Below are 12833 nucleotides of genomic sequence, written 5' to 3' on the forward strand. Positions count from 1 at the left end.
CTGTACTTTTACCTAACAATTTAATAAACGATACTGTAAAAATTGAATTTAACTTGGAAATCCTATCTTAAACTAGCACGATTTATTATATAATTTTAAAACAAGAAATAACATTTTATTAGATACTTTAAATGTTCCTACATATGACAAACGCTAATAAAATAATTTTTTAATTTTCTTTAGAAAATTAAAAATACTAACTTTTTAATGGTGACAGAAATCTGCGTTTCATGTTTCTTCTTTTCGTTTTATTGCCTTGTATATCTTTCATTTTGTTCTTGTTTATTAGAGAATTGTAACCATTTCTTTTTCTGTTTTTCCCATTCTCAGACACAGATGTCGCCGAAATCATTAAAATTGAACTCTCCAACCTTCTCTTACATTCTACATTCATCTTCGCCCTCTACTTTTCAATTTCACAAAGACATGAGCAAACGGATTCCCAGTGACAATTATGCAAATCATTTATATCCGTAACCTCATTAGAGATTATGATTGGGTAAAAATGAAACACCACTATTTTTATGCAACTTAGTGAATACCCTCATTGCAATTAAAAACAGATTAGTAACAGCGCCATCTATTGTGACAAAACTTTTTCTATAATCTGCCAAATATGAAAGGGGACATAACTCTGCATAATAATTAAGAGATACAGTTCAACTTTAAGAGATTTTTTCTCCACAATGATATTTCTGTGTTGCTTTAAAAGTAACAATTAAAAACGTTTGAAAATTGTTGTGGAATAAAGTGAAAATTAAATGAGTTTAGTTAAGAAAGCTTGTCAAGATATACATCAAAGATATAGACGTCAATTAATCATTATTTACTTGAAAGAAAAAGGAAAGAATAAAAATGTTAATCTTTTTCACCACATGTGAAGCACATTCAAAAAGTATCGATATTAAAGCTATATTTATGACGTGTGGAATTAAAAAAAAAAAAAAAACAGCATTTTCCACACAATATAAAGCGTTTTTACAAAGTATTGTTGTAGCAAGATTAGAGGCAGATATATAAAAAAATAATATTAAAACCGTAGTTTAATCACCAGGTTAGAATAGTGGAAAATTCCATTGTAAATATACAAATTAGAGTTATGACTATGTTGCAAGATATGACGTCATGGAAAGAAATATGTTGCAGATAAATGAGACTAGTTCTGCTTTTTAGCTGTACAATGGTTAAAGTGACCATGGGTCTTTTACAACCGCCATCACCCCTATGGAGGTGAATTGTGAAATTGCAGCTCATCTTGATGTACATTGCTGTAAATTATAGAAATAAGTAAACTAGATTCCCGAAAGCACATGATGGCGTTATTTGTGCTGGAAATTATCAATGTAGATAAAAGTTTTAATACTGTAAAATTTGTAAGAGTTATCTCTCTATGACTGTGTAAAGGATTCTCTTGCTTTATGCTTTGGTGACGTGTTCGTTTTCATTTACACAAGCAGTTTGAGTAACTTAGAGTTACTTCCCTTTGATCTGTATATAAATTATAAATGAATAAATAGATGTATTTTTTCTCTTTGTGTCGAATTGTAAATAAAGACAAACCTCTTCTCCTGTCTGTGTGTTTAACGAAAAACATGGTTACATATTAATTTCTTTTTGTTGACGTTTTATAGTGTGAATCCTATTTAAAACAAACAAGGTATGTTTTATTTGATTCTTAACCTTCATAATTAACCATCAATTTGTTGTTTAGTCTTTAAAAAAGATTCTTCCAGCCTACAGAAAAAGAAAAGAAAAAGAAGCCGAGAGTGGCAAAATATCACTTACACTGTGCCAACAAAATTAAAGATCAGACAGGCCGCCAACCGGAGATGTTTTCTCGCAATCTAAGATAAAAAATAAAAAAAAGATAACACACCATACTATGTTAAATTCTTATTGAAGCTGTATTAACAAAGAAATGAATAAAAAATAAGTTAAAGTTTAACTTTCTTAAAGTATACAAGATATTTAAAAAGAAGAAATGCTATCAAAATGTTCACCCATATATCATCTTTTAGTCTACAACCTGTGAGAAGATATGTGTTATGTCTATATTTAAGCATCAGAGGTATTATTAACTTTATTGCATTAAGGATCTGTCGTTTAATACAAGCTTATCAAGAACCTAGATTCCAGTAAAGCAACTGGCCCTGATGGCATCCCAATTATAGTGTTAAAAAAACTTCAACCAGAACTTGCTCCCATACTTACGAAACTGTTTAAGTGCTGCCTTAAGGAGAAGTGCTTTCCGACTCCCTGGAAAACCTCATCAGTTTGCCCTGTATTTAAGAATTCAGGTGATAAGTCATCTCCCTCTCAGTACAGACCAATAAGTCTCCTATGTGTTATGAGTAAGTTGCTGGAATCCATATTAAATAGAGAAATAGTCAACCACCTCAGCAGGAATAACCTTCTTAGTGACACACAATATGGTTTCCACTCTGCAAGATCTACCGCAGATGTGCTGACGGTTATATCCTACAGGATTAGTGAATCTCTTGACAAAGGCTTCCTTTCTAGGGCAATTGCTCTTGACATATCAAAGGCCTTCGACAAGGTATGGCATAAGGGTCTACTTCACAAGATTTCCAGCTACGCTATAACTGGAAATGTTTTCTCAATCATTAAATCATTTCTCTCCGATAGGCTCATAAGAGTAGTGGTAGATGGACAAAAATCGGAGGCCTGCAATATAAATGCTGGAGTCCCTCAGGGGTCAATCCTAGACCCAACTCTCTTCCTGATCTACATCAATGATCTCCCTAAACACATACTTAAATCATTCGTTGACATCTATGCTGATGACACGACCATCTACGGCAACACATCAAAGGCTGTAAATGACAAAGTTCTCTCTGATTCTCTCTCCTCTGATCTCGAGCGCGTGGTTCAGTGGGGGAAGATGTGGCTGGTTACCTTTAATGCATTCAAAACCAAACTCCTATCCTTACATCATCAACGCTCTGATCCCCATCTGGCATCAATTGTGATGGATGGCTCTCGTCTGGGTGAGGCCCCGTGTTTTGACAAGCTTCTGGGTTTGACCTTTACTCCTGATCTGAAATGGAACACGTACATCAAGTCTGTTGCCAAGGTCGCTGGAAAGATGGCGGGATCCTTCTACCGCTCCAAAAGATATCTCACTACTGATGCAATTCTCTATCTATATAAAAGCCAAGTACGTCCAAGGATGGAATACTGCTGCCATATTTGGGCAGGAGCTGCTAAAAACAGCCTATCCTGCCTTGACAGAGTACAAAATAGACTTCGTGGCTTAGTGGGGGATGCCCTTTTCTCTACCCTGCAACCTCTCTCCCACAGAAGAGACGTTGCGAGCCTATCCTTGTTTTATCGTTATTTCCATGGCAGGTGCTCGTCTGAACTCCAATCTCTGATCCCCCCTCGCCAATCTTTCACGAAAAACATCCGTCTAGCCGAATCCACTGTGAAAAATTTCCCCTCACTCTATATCTGTGCCTAAATCAAAACACGGATTCCATGAACAAAGCTTCTTTCTTAGAACTGCCCGCCTGTGGAACTCTGTTCCGTCTGCCTGCTTCCCACCGGACTACAACTTGGATGTCTTCAAGTCCAACGTTAACAAATCCCTGATGAACCGCCCCCTTAAATAAACACTTCATCAAATCTCCACAGTAACGTAATGTACTTGCAATAACCCTTATCCCTGAGTGGCTTCCGCCCTTGATAAGTGGTGATCACTGTGTAAAAAAAAAAAAAAATATATGCATTGATTTGCATATCAATGAATTAGCTGCTCTAAAAGGACGGTGTCGACTGGTTTGCAGCAAATAGACTAAAATGAATGTAAAATGTTGTGAGCATGCTGCCAATTATTTCATTCTAATCAGATTACCGCAGCTCAAGGGCACTTAATGCCGATTTTTGGTGTAATTCTATCTAATAGTTTTAAAGTTTATAAGTGTTTATAATTATTATCAGTAGTAGTATTTTAATTAAAAAGGGACAAAATAGAAATGCGGAAAGAAGCATTAATTTTGCTGAAAATACAATTTATAACTAAATTAGCAACGAAAGAAACATGCATGTCCAACAGAACATTTGACTTAATTAGACACATTTATTCCCAAATATTTTTCCATTCCTCAAACAAAGTATTGAATTATCAGATGATCCCATGAATTAATCTGGTTATAATGGTTCATGCAGTGTTAAATACAAATCCCATTCCTTCCAGCAGGCAAATTATATCTGCAAAAGTGTAATATATATACATATATTACAATAGAAAAATGCGAGCATGAAAAGTAATATGGTTAAGCTTAAACATGGAAAAGAAATTAGGCTCTGCTCCATAAGGGATCCCGCTCCCCAAGCAGGCTGCACACACGATATTTTCATTTGAAACTGTATACATGATTCATAAAGTATGTAATGCCATTATGTCAGAAAAATAATAAGCTAGATAGGTAAGTTTATAGTTTAAACTGTATGTATGAGTGTACAAGTTATTACATGGACTTAGAGTGAACCCCTTAGCTTTTAATTGCAGAGAATGTCAGATTCAGATATCTACACAACTTGACGTAGCAACGAAACATCATCTGTCCAGCATGCATATATAACTATCGTAATGTTACAAACCTACAATTTTCATCGTTGCTAATCTATAAGCTGGCATAGTGTTTCTTTGTTAATTTTGATAAAGAAAAAACGTTGTGGTAAGTGAATATAAGATTGTATTAAATTAATGTGTGCATTTATGTCTGTTTTACATGCAACGGCCTTTTAAGGTTTTTTATCGTGAATAATCTTTTATAATTCTAAAAAGATAATTACAAGTCCAGAACGCCAGGGCAAGCACAAGCAGAGATAGAGGCAAAGGTCGCAAGTATTTAAGCAGAAACCAGAAGCGAGCACTAGCAAAAGCAAAGGTGTCAGAAAATTAAAAAAAAAAGAGGTGCTATAAAAAAGTTCTTGAAATTCCACCTGTTAATTGCATCGAAGATGAAAAAAGTAAATGTTCAGAAAATGACAATCTAAACATAAGTTAAATTTGATGAATACCTAAACGTAGATTCCATGAACAAAGTTTCTTTCTTAGAACTGCACGCCTGTGGAATTGTCTTCCGTTTTCCCGCTTTCCGGCTGACTACAATATGGTTGTGTTCAAGTCTAAAGTAAATAAGTTCTTGATGAGCCGTTCCATATAAGTTATCAAATTTACCAAATTTTCATTACTAATGATTACTATATTGTCCAATTTCTACTGTACACTCTTTAACCCTTATCCTTGAGTGGCCTCTGGGCCTTGATAATGTGGTGATGCCTATGTAAAAAAAAAAAAAATACAATGATAACATTGATAACTCCGAAAAAAGTTGACAGAGTTAAATTAATCTGAAGATGCCCTTGTTACAAGAGGAAGACAATGTCAAAGTAAAAGGTCTGTTTACAACCAAAACAGAGTCAGAAAGCCAAGTCCAAACATTGCACAGTAATGGATCATCTACAAGCACAGCTGTAATTAACATTCGTGATGACCCAGTGAATTGGCCAATGAATATAAATAAAAATACTAGAAATTATTTATCCTCTTGATATTGCATTGAACAACAAAAGGAAAACAATTTGCGTCTATTCAAAGTATCACTGTAAAAGAAAACTTTCAAATGGTGAATATGTTGAAAGGTCTTGGATTACATACTCTCAGTCTGCTGATAATATTTGTTGCTTTTACTGTAAGTTTTCTAATGTAAGCACAACCAGTTCATTATCAGGAAGTGGTTTCAACAACTAGTCTAATCTCCACCCAAAGTTACATTAGCATGAAAATTCTAAAACACATTTGGAAGCCAACAAAACTATTTGGATTTTTAAATAACTTTCAGGATCTACGAAATACAGACTTAAGGAAACACACAGCAGATCTTGAAGCAGCTTTGATTGATACCACACTACAACAGGGCAAAGATGAAGGGTAATTACTAGTGATGGGGCGATTCCAAAACTTTTCCCGATTCAAATCCAATTTCCGATTCCAATACGATTCTCGATTCCGATTGTTTTAAAATTTATAAATATTTAATTAGAGATTTGTTTTTTTTTTTTTTTTGTAAATTTTAAAATTATTACAAAAACCCCCAGGTAATTTCCATGTATATTTTTTCTCAAATATTTTTCTGATAATTTTTTGAAAAGTATAAGACAACAAAAGATATATTTTGATTTTAAAACAAAGCCAAATTGTATCAGTTCGTGGTTAATGTACAACATGCTACTTGAAAGTTTTCATAAACAGTTGAAAATAGTCGACGATTGGTAGGCAGAATAAAAACGATGCAAGAACAAAATATTAACAACGGCCCCCTCCTATTGTTACGAACGAATTTCTCAATAATAATGTTACTATTTAAAATACTTAATATGGGGAAGGCGTGGGATTTGTTAACTATTGTGCGCTTTCCTTCAATGAATTAAGGTTAAATTTTATTTTAATCATAAAAATTTGGTGGGTTAATGAATTGATTTGCCTAGCTGTAAAAAACAAAAACAAAAACGAGATACAAATATTAATAATAATAATAACAAATTTGTAGATTTACACTCTCAACTGAATCACCATTCCAAAATGAAATATTACTTTTACAGGTGATTACGTGTGAAACCCTTAAAAAACTTGACGAAAAGAAAAGCAGTCATTTTAGAGTAGAAAATCAGTTTCGAATATATCAATTTAAAGTAAAATAATCGGTATTTCATTTTTAGGACGCCAGCACGCCAGATTTCAATCCGCCATTTTAATTCGCCAAAAAGTACGCCAGTATGCCAAATTTCATTCCATCATAAAAACAAATTTCTACAGAAAAAAAAAAATTATTTGTACATTTATATCTAGCGAATAAACATAAAATTACATTCGAAAAACCACGGTTATTATTTATTAAAATCAACAACAGAGTTGAAGTCGATGTTATGCTTCTAAAACATAACTTTTTTTGGTAAATCTATCTGTGGCATACCGGAAAACTATTTTTCTAATAGAAGAAAAATGAATAAAGTTCATTTTTACAAGAACATTTATACTATACATATAACATCAAATTACGCATGAAAAAACACTTTTATTATTAAAAAAAAAACCAACTTATATTCTGATACATCTAAAAAAAGAAAAACACGATTCTCCATTTCTAGGCGATTACATGTAAACAGCTTGAAAATGTAAGTAGTAAACATACGCTAACACATAAACAATAAGCTTCCTTTATAAATATAATGCAAAACGATCACAATTTGTAATTCAGACAATGTTCTAAGGACATGTAACCAACTTTATTTGTTTTAAATATTAGGAATGTTAATATTCCAACTTAAACTTTAGTATAAAATAAAAACCAGACGCCTTTCCTACTACTAACCCTAAGTATGGGTGGCAATACAAAAAACAAAGCAATTACATGTGATTTTATGATTTTGCTGATCGGACTATGTGGTTGGTTGGTGGTTTTTGTTTTACGGCATATCAACCCTTTTCAGGTTATTTAATGCCGAATCTAGTGATTTTGAGAAACGATTTTTTAATGGAGTATATTTGTTTTTTAAGTCGAATTCTATTTAACCCATAGTTGGGACCCTAACAGGTACTACCACTTCGGGTCAGAGCGGACCTGGGAGCAATGGCAATTAAAGGGTGGCTCCACACTCCCCAAGGCCCGCAAGCTGGGGCCTTACCATCGGATATAGTTTTAGGTCATATCCAGGACCGTTGTATAAAGGGTTCTTTTTAAAAAATTTTTATAAAGGCCAATTTTTTTTAAGATATGAGAGTATGGTATGGGGATTGTTTTTATAAAATAACTCTTTAATATTGTTTTCTTTGTAGAATCGATTTCTTACTGTTACAAAATCAGTACATTCAATTAATATGTGTTTGTTTGTGAGTGGTGTTTAACAAGGTATACAAATGGGTTGGCTTTCTTTTTTTAGGAGATATGAGTGGGTTAAGTGGGTATAGCCTGGTTTTATTCTTGTTAGTTTGACTTCTTTTTTGTTTAATTTCGTATTTTGTTCTTGTTTTTTTTTTATTTTTGGCATGATTTCGCGAAGTTTATTGTTAGGGTGTTCACTTCAGTAGGTTTGCCATTTCTCTGTTGTATATGCGTCTTTTTAGATCTATGTATGGAATTTTAAAATTTGCATCGATTGGGAGATTTAAGGCGTTTTTTGCTGCTGAATCTGCTAATTCATTACCTTTAATACCGGAATGATTTCTTTTCTACTGTTTGATTCAGTTAATTTTTGGAGTAATTTTGCGATTAGGGGGTTGTCCATCTTTTTATTTTTAATCGCTTTTTGAATAGATTGGGAGTCTGAAAGGATTATAAATTTGTTTTCTTTTGTTATTGGAGGCGAGTTTGAGAGCTAGGATAAGAGCATGTATTTCAGTACTGAAGATTGACGTTTCTTTTGGGAGGTTTGATTGTTTTTTGATTGATTTATTGAGTATTGCTGCACTGGCTGTTGCGTTATTTTGTTTAGACCCATCTGTATAGATGTGTGTGTGGTCTGGATACTTTTCTTGGATTTTATCTTGAGTACGACAGTTTCGTGAATTTTGGTTATGGGTAGATTTGCTTCTTTGGAAATCGATTTTATTCTAAGTCTGTAGCAGAAGTAGCAATAACTAAAATGAGGGGAAAAAGAGCTTACCTCGGGTATGTCTGTTGTGTCACCGGTTGGGGGGGAAAAAGAGAATTCCAAGATGGCGTCCGGGGGTTTTTATTAGCATTTACCCCATGCAACTCTCGGAAAATCACGTTTCTTTCTCATGTGATTATGCAAATGGATAATTCCCGGCCACTATATTAGCAGGAGGCTAGAGACGAGTCGGAGTGTCCTGCAAATTGTGTGTGTGGGTGTTTCTGGCGATTGGAGTGTGTCTTCTTTTACCACGGTTATCACGGACAGGAATTCCCTCTCTTCTGGAGGTGGGCGATATTGACTATTTTGAAGTTGTACTGTTGCTGACAGAACATTCATTTTTTTTTTGCCTACTACATTTTTGTTTCAAAGTCCAAAGGTTTTGATTGCATTTTCTTTTTGGTCAAAAAGGTGTTTACGGTTTGGATTTAAAGTGCTATTGTGTGCTGGGTTTGTGGGGTTGGCTGTAAGTTTTGTGTAGTACTTAAGACCAAGGTTTTGATTTCTAAGCATTGGAGGAGTTTCATGTGCTTCTGCATACAGGCTTTCTACAGGTGAGGTTGGAAATGCTCCTAGTGCTAGTCTTAGTCCGGAGTGGCATATTGTGTAGAGGGTTTTTAGATGTGACTTTCTGGTGGATTGATATATGAAGCTACCATAATCTATTTTTGATCTAATTAATGCTCTATATAGTTTGAGTAGTGTGTTCTTGTCAGATCCCCAATCTGTATTGGCGATGACGCGTAGGAGTTGTAATGCTTTATTACATTTGGTTTTGATATGATTGATGTATGGAATGAAATTTAGTTTTTTGTCAAAAATGATTCCCAGGTGCTTGTGTTCGTTTACAAATGGAATTTCTTTGCGTTCAATCTGTAAGGTTGGGTCAGGGTGGAGTTTGCGTTGGTTACAGAAATGGATGCATTTTGTTTTAGTTTTGGAGAATTTTAAACCATTTTTAGTTGCCCATTTATTAATTTTATTTATGTTATGTTGTAGTTTTCTTTCAATAGTGTGTGTATATTTAGATCTGTAGCTGATTGAGCAGTCATCTACATATAAGAAGCTATGTATATTAGGATAAAGTTCTTTATAATGTTATTGATTTTTATGTTTGAAACAGTTGTTGATAATATGCTGCCTTGGGGCACTACTTCTTGAGTTTGTGGGTCTGATAAAGTCGAGTCTATGCGAACTTGGAAAGATCTGTCTGCTAGGAAGTTTTTTATGAATTCAGGTAGTCTGCCTCTTAGTCCAATACTGTGGAGATCTTTTATGATACCGTGTTTCAAGGTAGTTTTATATGCTTTCTCAAGATCGAAAAAAAAACCCATATGTTACGTGTTCCTTATTGATAAAAGCTTCTCTGATGTAATTTTCGAGGTTAGTGATGTGGTCTATACATTCTTGATTTTTTTGGTATCCACACTGGATTGTAGAAATTATCTTGTTGTCATTTAGCTACCATATAAGACGGTAGTTAATCATTCTTTCGAACGTTTTGCATAGGCAGATTGTGAGAGCTATTGGTCTGTAGTTTTCTGGGTTTGATGTATCTTTTCCCAATTTGGGTATCAGTATTATTGTTGCTTGTTTCCATAAAGTTGGGAAATCTTTTGTTTCCCATATTTTATAAATTTTGAGAAAGAGTTTTAATGATTCAGGTGGAATTTCTTTAAGGAAGCTGTAGTGCACTTTATCTGGTCCTACAGCCGAGTTATGGGATTTTTCTATAACGGTTTCTAGTTCATTGAGTGAGAAGATTTCATTGTAAGGCTCTTGGTTTTTGGAGTTAAAGTTTATTTTGTACTCTTATTCATGTTTCTTAAGTATTTGAAATTGTATATTGTAGTGTTTTGAAGATGAATTTTCGGCAAAGGTTTTAGCTAGTATGTTAGCAATATCTTTTTTATCAGTTATTTTCTGTTTATTTGTGAGGTGTTTGGTTGGATTCAGATTATATTTTCCAGTTATTTTCCTAATCATTTCCCAGACGATTTTGGGTTTAGTGGTGATGTTGATTTTGTTGACAAATTGTTGCCAGCAGGATCTTTTGGATTCTTTAATTGTTTTTCGAGTTTTAGCTCTTTGGTGTTTGTATTCTATTAAGTTGTTGGTTGTGGGTTGTTTTTTAAATTTTCTTAAGGCTGCCTTTCTCTGTCTAATGGCCATTTTACATTCTGGATTGAACCATGATTTGTTTTTTTTTCCAGGAGGAGAATTTTTGGGTATGCATTTTTTGTCTATTGTTATGAGTATTTCCGTGAATTCTTCTATTGTTTGGATTTGATGTTCTGTTAATTTTAGTGAACAAAGTTCTTTAAATTCGACTCAGTTGGCTTTGGTTGTGTTCCACCTGGGTATGTGGTTTTGGATGGAGTTACTGTAATTGATTATAATAGGGAAGTGATCACACTTCGTAAGTGCTGCATGTATAATCCAAGAAGCTTGATGGATCACACATGATAAGATCAATGGCACTAGTTGATCCATTTGTTGGATTTAAGTATGTGCGATTCTTTTGATTGAGAAGGCATAAGTTATTTTTGTTAATTAGTTGTTCAATTTTGTTTCCTTTGGAGTTTGTGACTTCACATCCCCATAGCGTACTGTGGCAGTTAAAGTCTCCTAGGAGGATGAATGGTGAAGATAGTAGTTTTATTAAATTTTCAAGTTCATTTTCGTCTATTGGTTCATGAGGGGGGAGGTATATTAAGCAGATTGTGATTGTTTTGTGTAATGTGACTTAATTTGTAATTGCTTGGAGATTTGCTTTGACAGAGAAATTGCTTTAAGGTATGTTATTCATTACAAGAATTGACGTGCCTCCATTAGCACGAAGGCCCGTGTTATGGAAATAGTTGTAGTGTTCATAGTTTGGTGTTTTGAAATGGTTATTGTTTTGTAGGAAGGTTTCTTGTAAGCAGACGATAGCTGAGTTGTAGAGTAAGATAAGTATACGAAGTTATACTTATTATTCCACGACAATTCCATTGGATAATTTGTTGTGTTTTATTTCTATCCATGAGGTTGTTTAGTTTTCCTCTATTTCCATCTCTTTAGAAGTAGAGGGTTTATCTTTTGTCGGAGTTTGTGTCTTTAGTGAAGCGTTTTGCTGGATTTTTTCTTTTTTTTGTTTGGATCTGGACATCGATCTGGATGTTGCTGTTTTGGCTTCTTGTTCATTTTTTCCCTCTTGATTACTTGTGTTTGATTTCATTTTTTATCTAGGGTGTTTTCGGTTTCCATTTTTTCTAGAATTTGGAATCTATTTTGAGTGTCTGTTTGGTTTTCTTCTTTTATGGAACGTTCTTTATTTGCTGTTTTATCATTGCTTATTTTTTTATTAATTTCTGGTGGTTGTTTTTTTGGTTTCTGTGATAATTTTTTTAATGGTTTTGTTGTGGATGGAATATTATTTTCTTTGTTTGGATTTGTTATTTCTATTTTGTTTCCCTGATTTGAGTATTTTTCTTTTAAGCTATTTGGAAATTCTGGCCATTCTTTAATGTTTAATGTAATCAGTTTGCTTATCAGTTCTCTATATTGATCATGTATTTCAGTATGTTGGCATGGTTTAGTTGTCTTTTTTGTTGTCTCAGCATATGTGTTGTCTTTCACGTACGTCTCAACTATTTTTCTGGGTTCTATAATTTCTCTTTCTTTTTTATGTTTTGCACATTTTAGAGAAGACCGGGTGATCTTTGGGTGTAAGTGCTAGGGCTTGGCGTGACTGGCCGATTGAGCCTCTCCGACCACCTGTCTAGCCAAAGTAAGGGCCGGAGTAATGTGTTGCAGTGCCTAGACTTTTATGCACCCGGGTCTAGGTTAGCTCAATCACCAGGATCACATCCTAAGGCATTACGGGTAGCAACCCACGGCTAACTGGTTGCCCCATTGAGGGATTTTTACCCTCTGCAGAGGGCAATCAGCTTATTCTAGTGCCCAACCAACAGGGCAAAAAAAAAAGGAGGGGGAGAGAGGGGGGGAGCGACGGGGTTGGGAAGTACGGAAGGAAAAGGGAAGGAGGGGGAAGGGAGTTGTTGTTTTTGTTTTTGTAGAACATAATTAAGTTTTACAAAAGAGAATAGAAAACAAAAACAGAAAATCGATGTAGGAGCATTTCGTCTCAGGAAGCCAATAGACAGCCT

The 12833-nt window shown here is 34.3% G+C and overlaps 1 long non-coding RNA gene across 1 annotated transcript in view; it reads right to left on the bottom strand.

The window, feature by feature from the left end:
• The window catches only part of LOC145279685 (uncharacterized), a 546911-nt gene that overhangs the window by 263711 nt on the left and 270367 nt on the right, over positions 1-12833 (bottom strand). The window contains exon 2 of the long non-coding RNA XR_013868426.1: positions 1786-1844. This is a non-coding gene — a long non-coding RNA (uncharacterized LOC145279685). The remainder of the gene's footprint in view (positions 1-1785; positions 1845-12833) is intronic.

Source organism: Euprymna scolopes, chromosome 7, assembly GCF_053919585.1.
Source record: "Euprymna scolopes isolate OS-2025 chromosome 7, ASM5391958v1, whole genome shotgun sequence".
NCBI classification, from domain to species: domain Eukaryota; kingdom Metazoa; phylum Mollusca; class Cephalopoda; order Sepiida; family Sepiolidae; genus Euprymna; species Euprymna scolopes.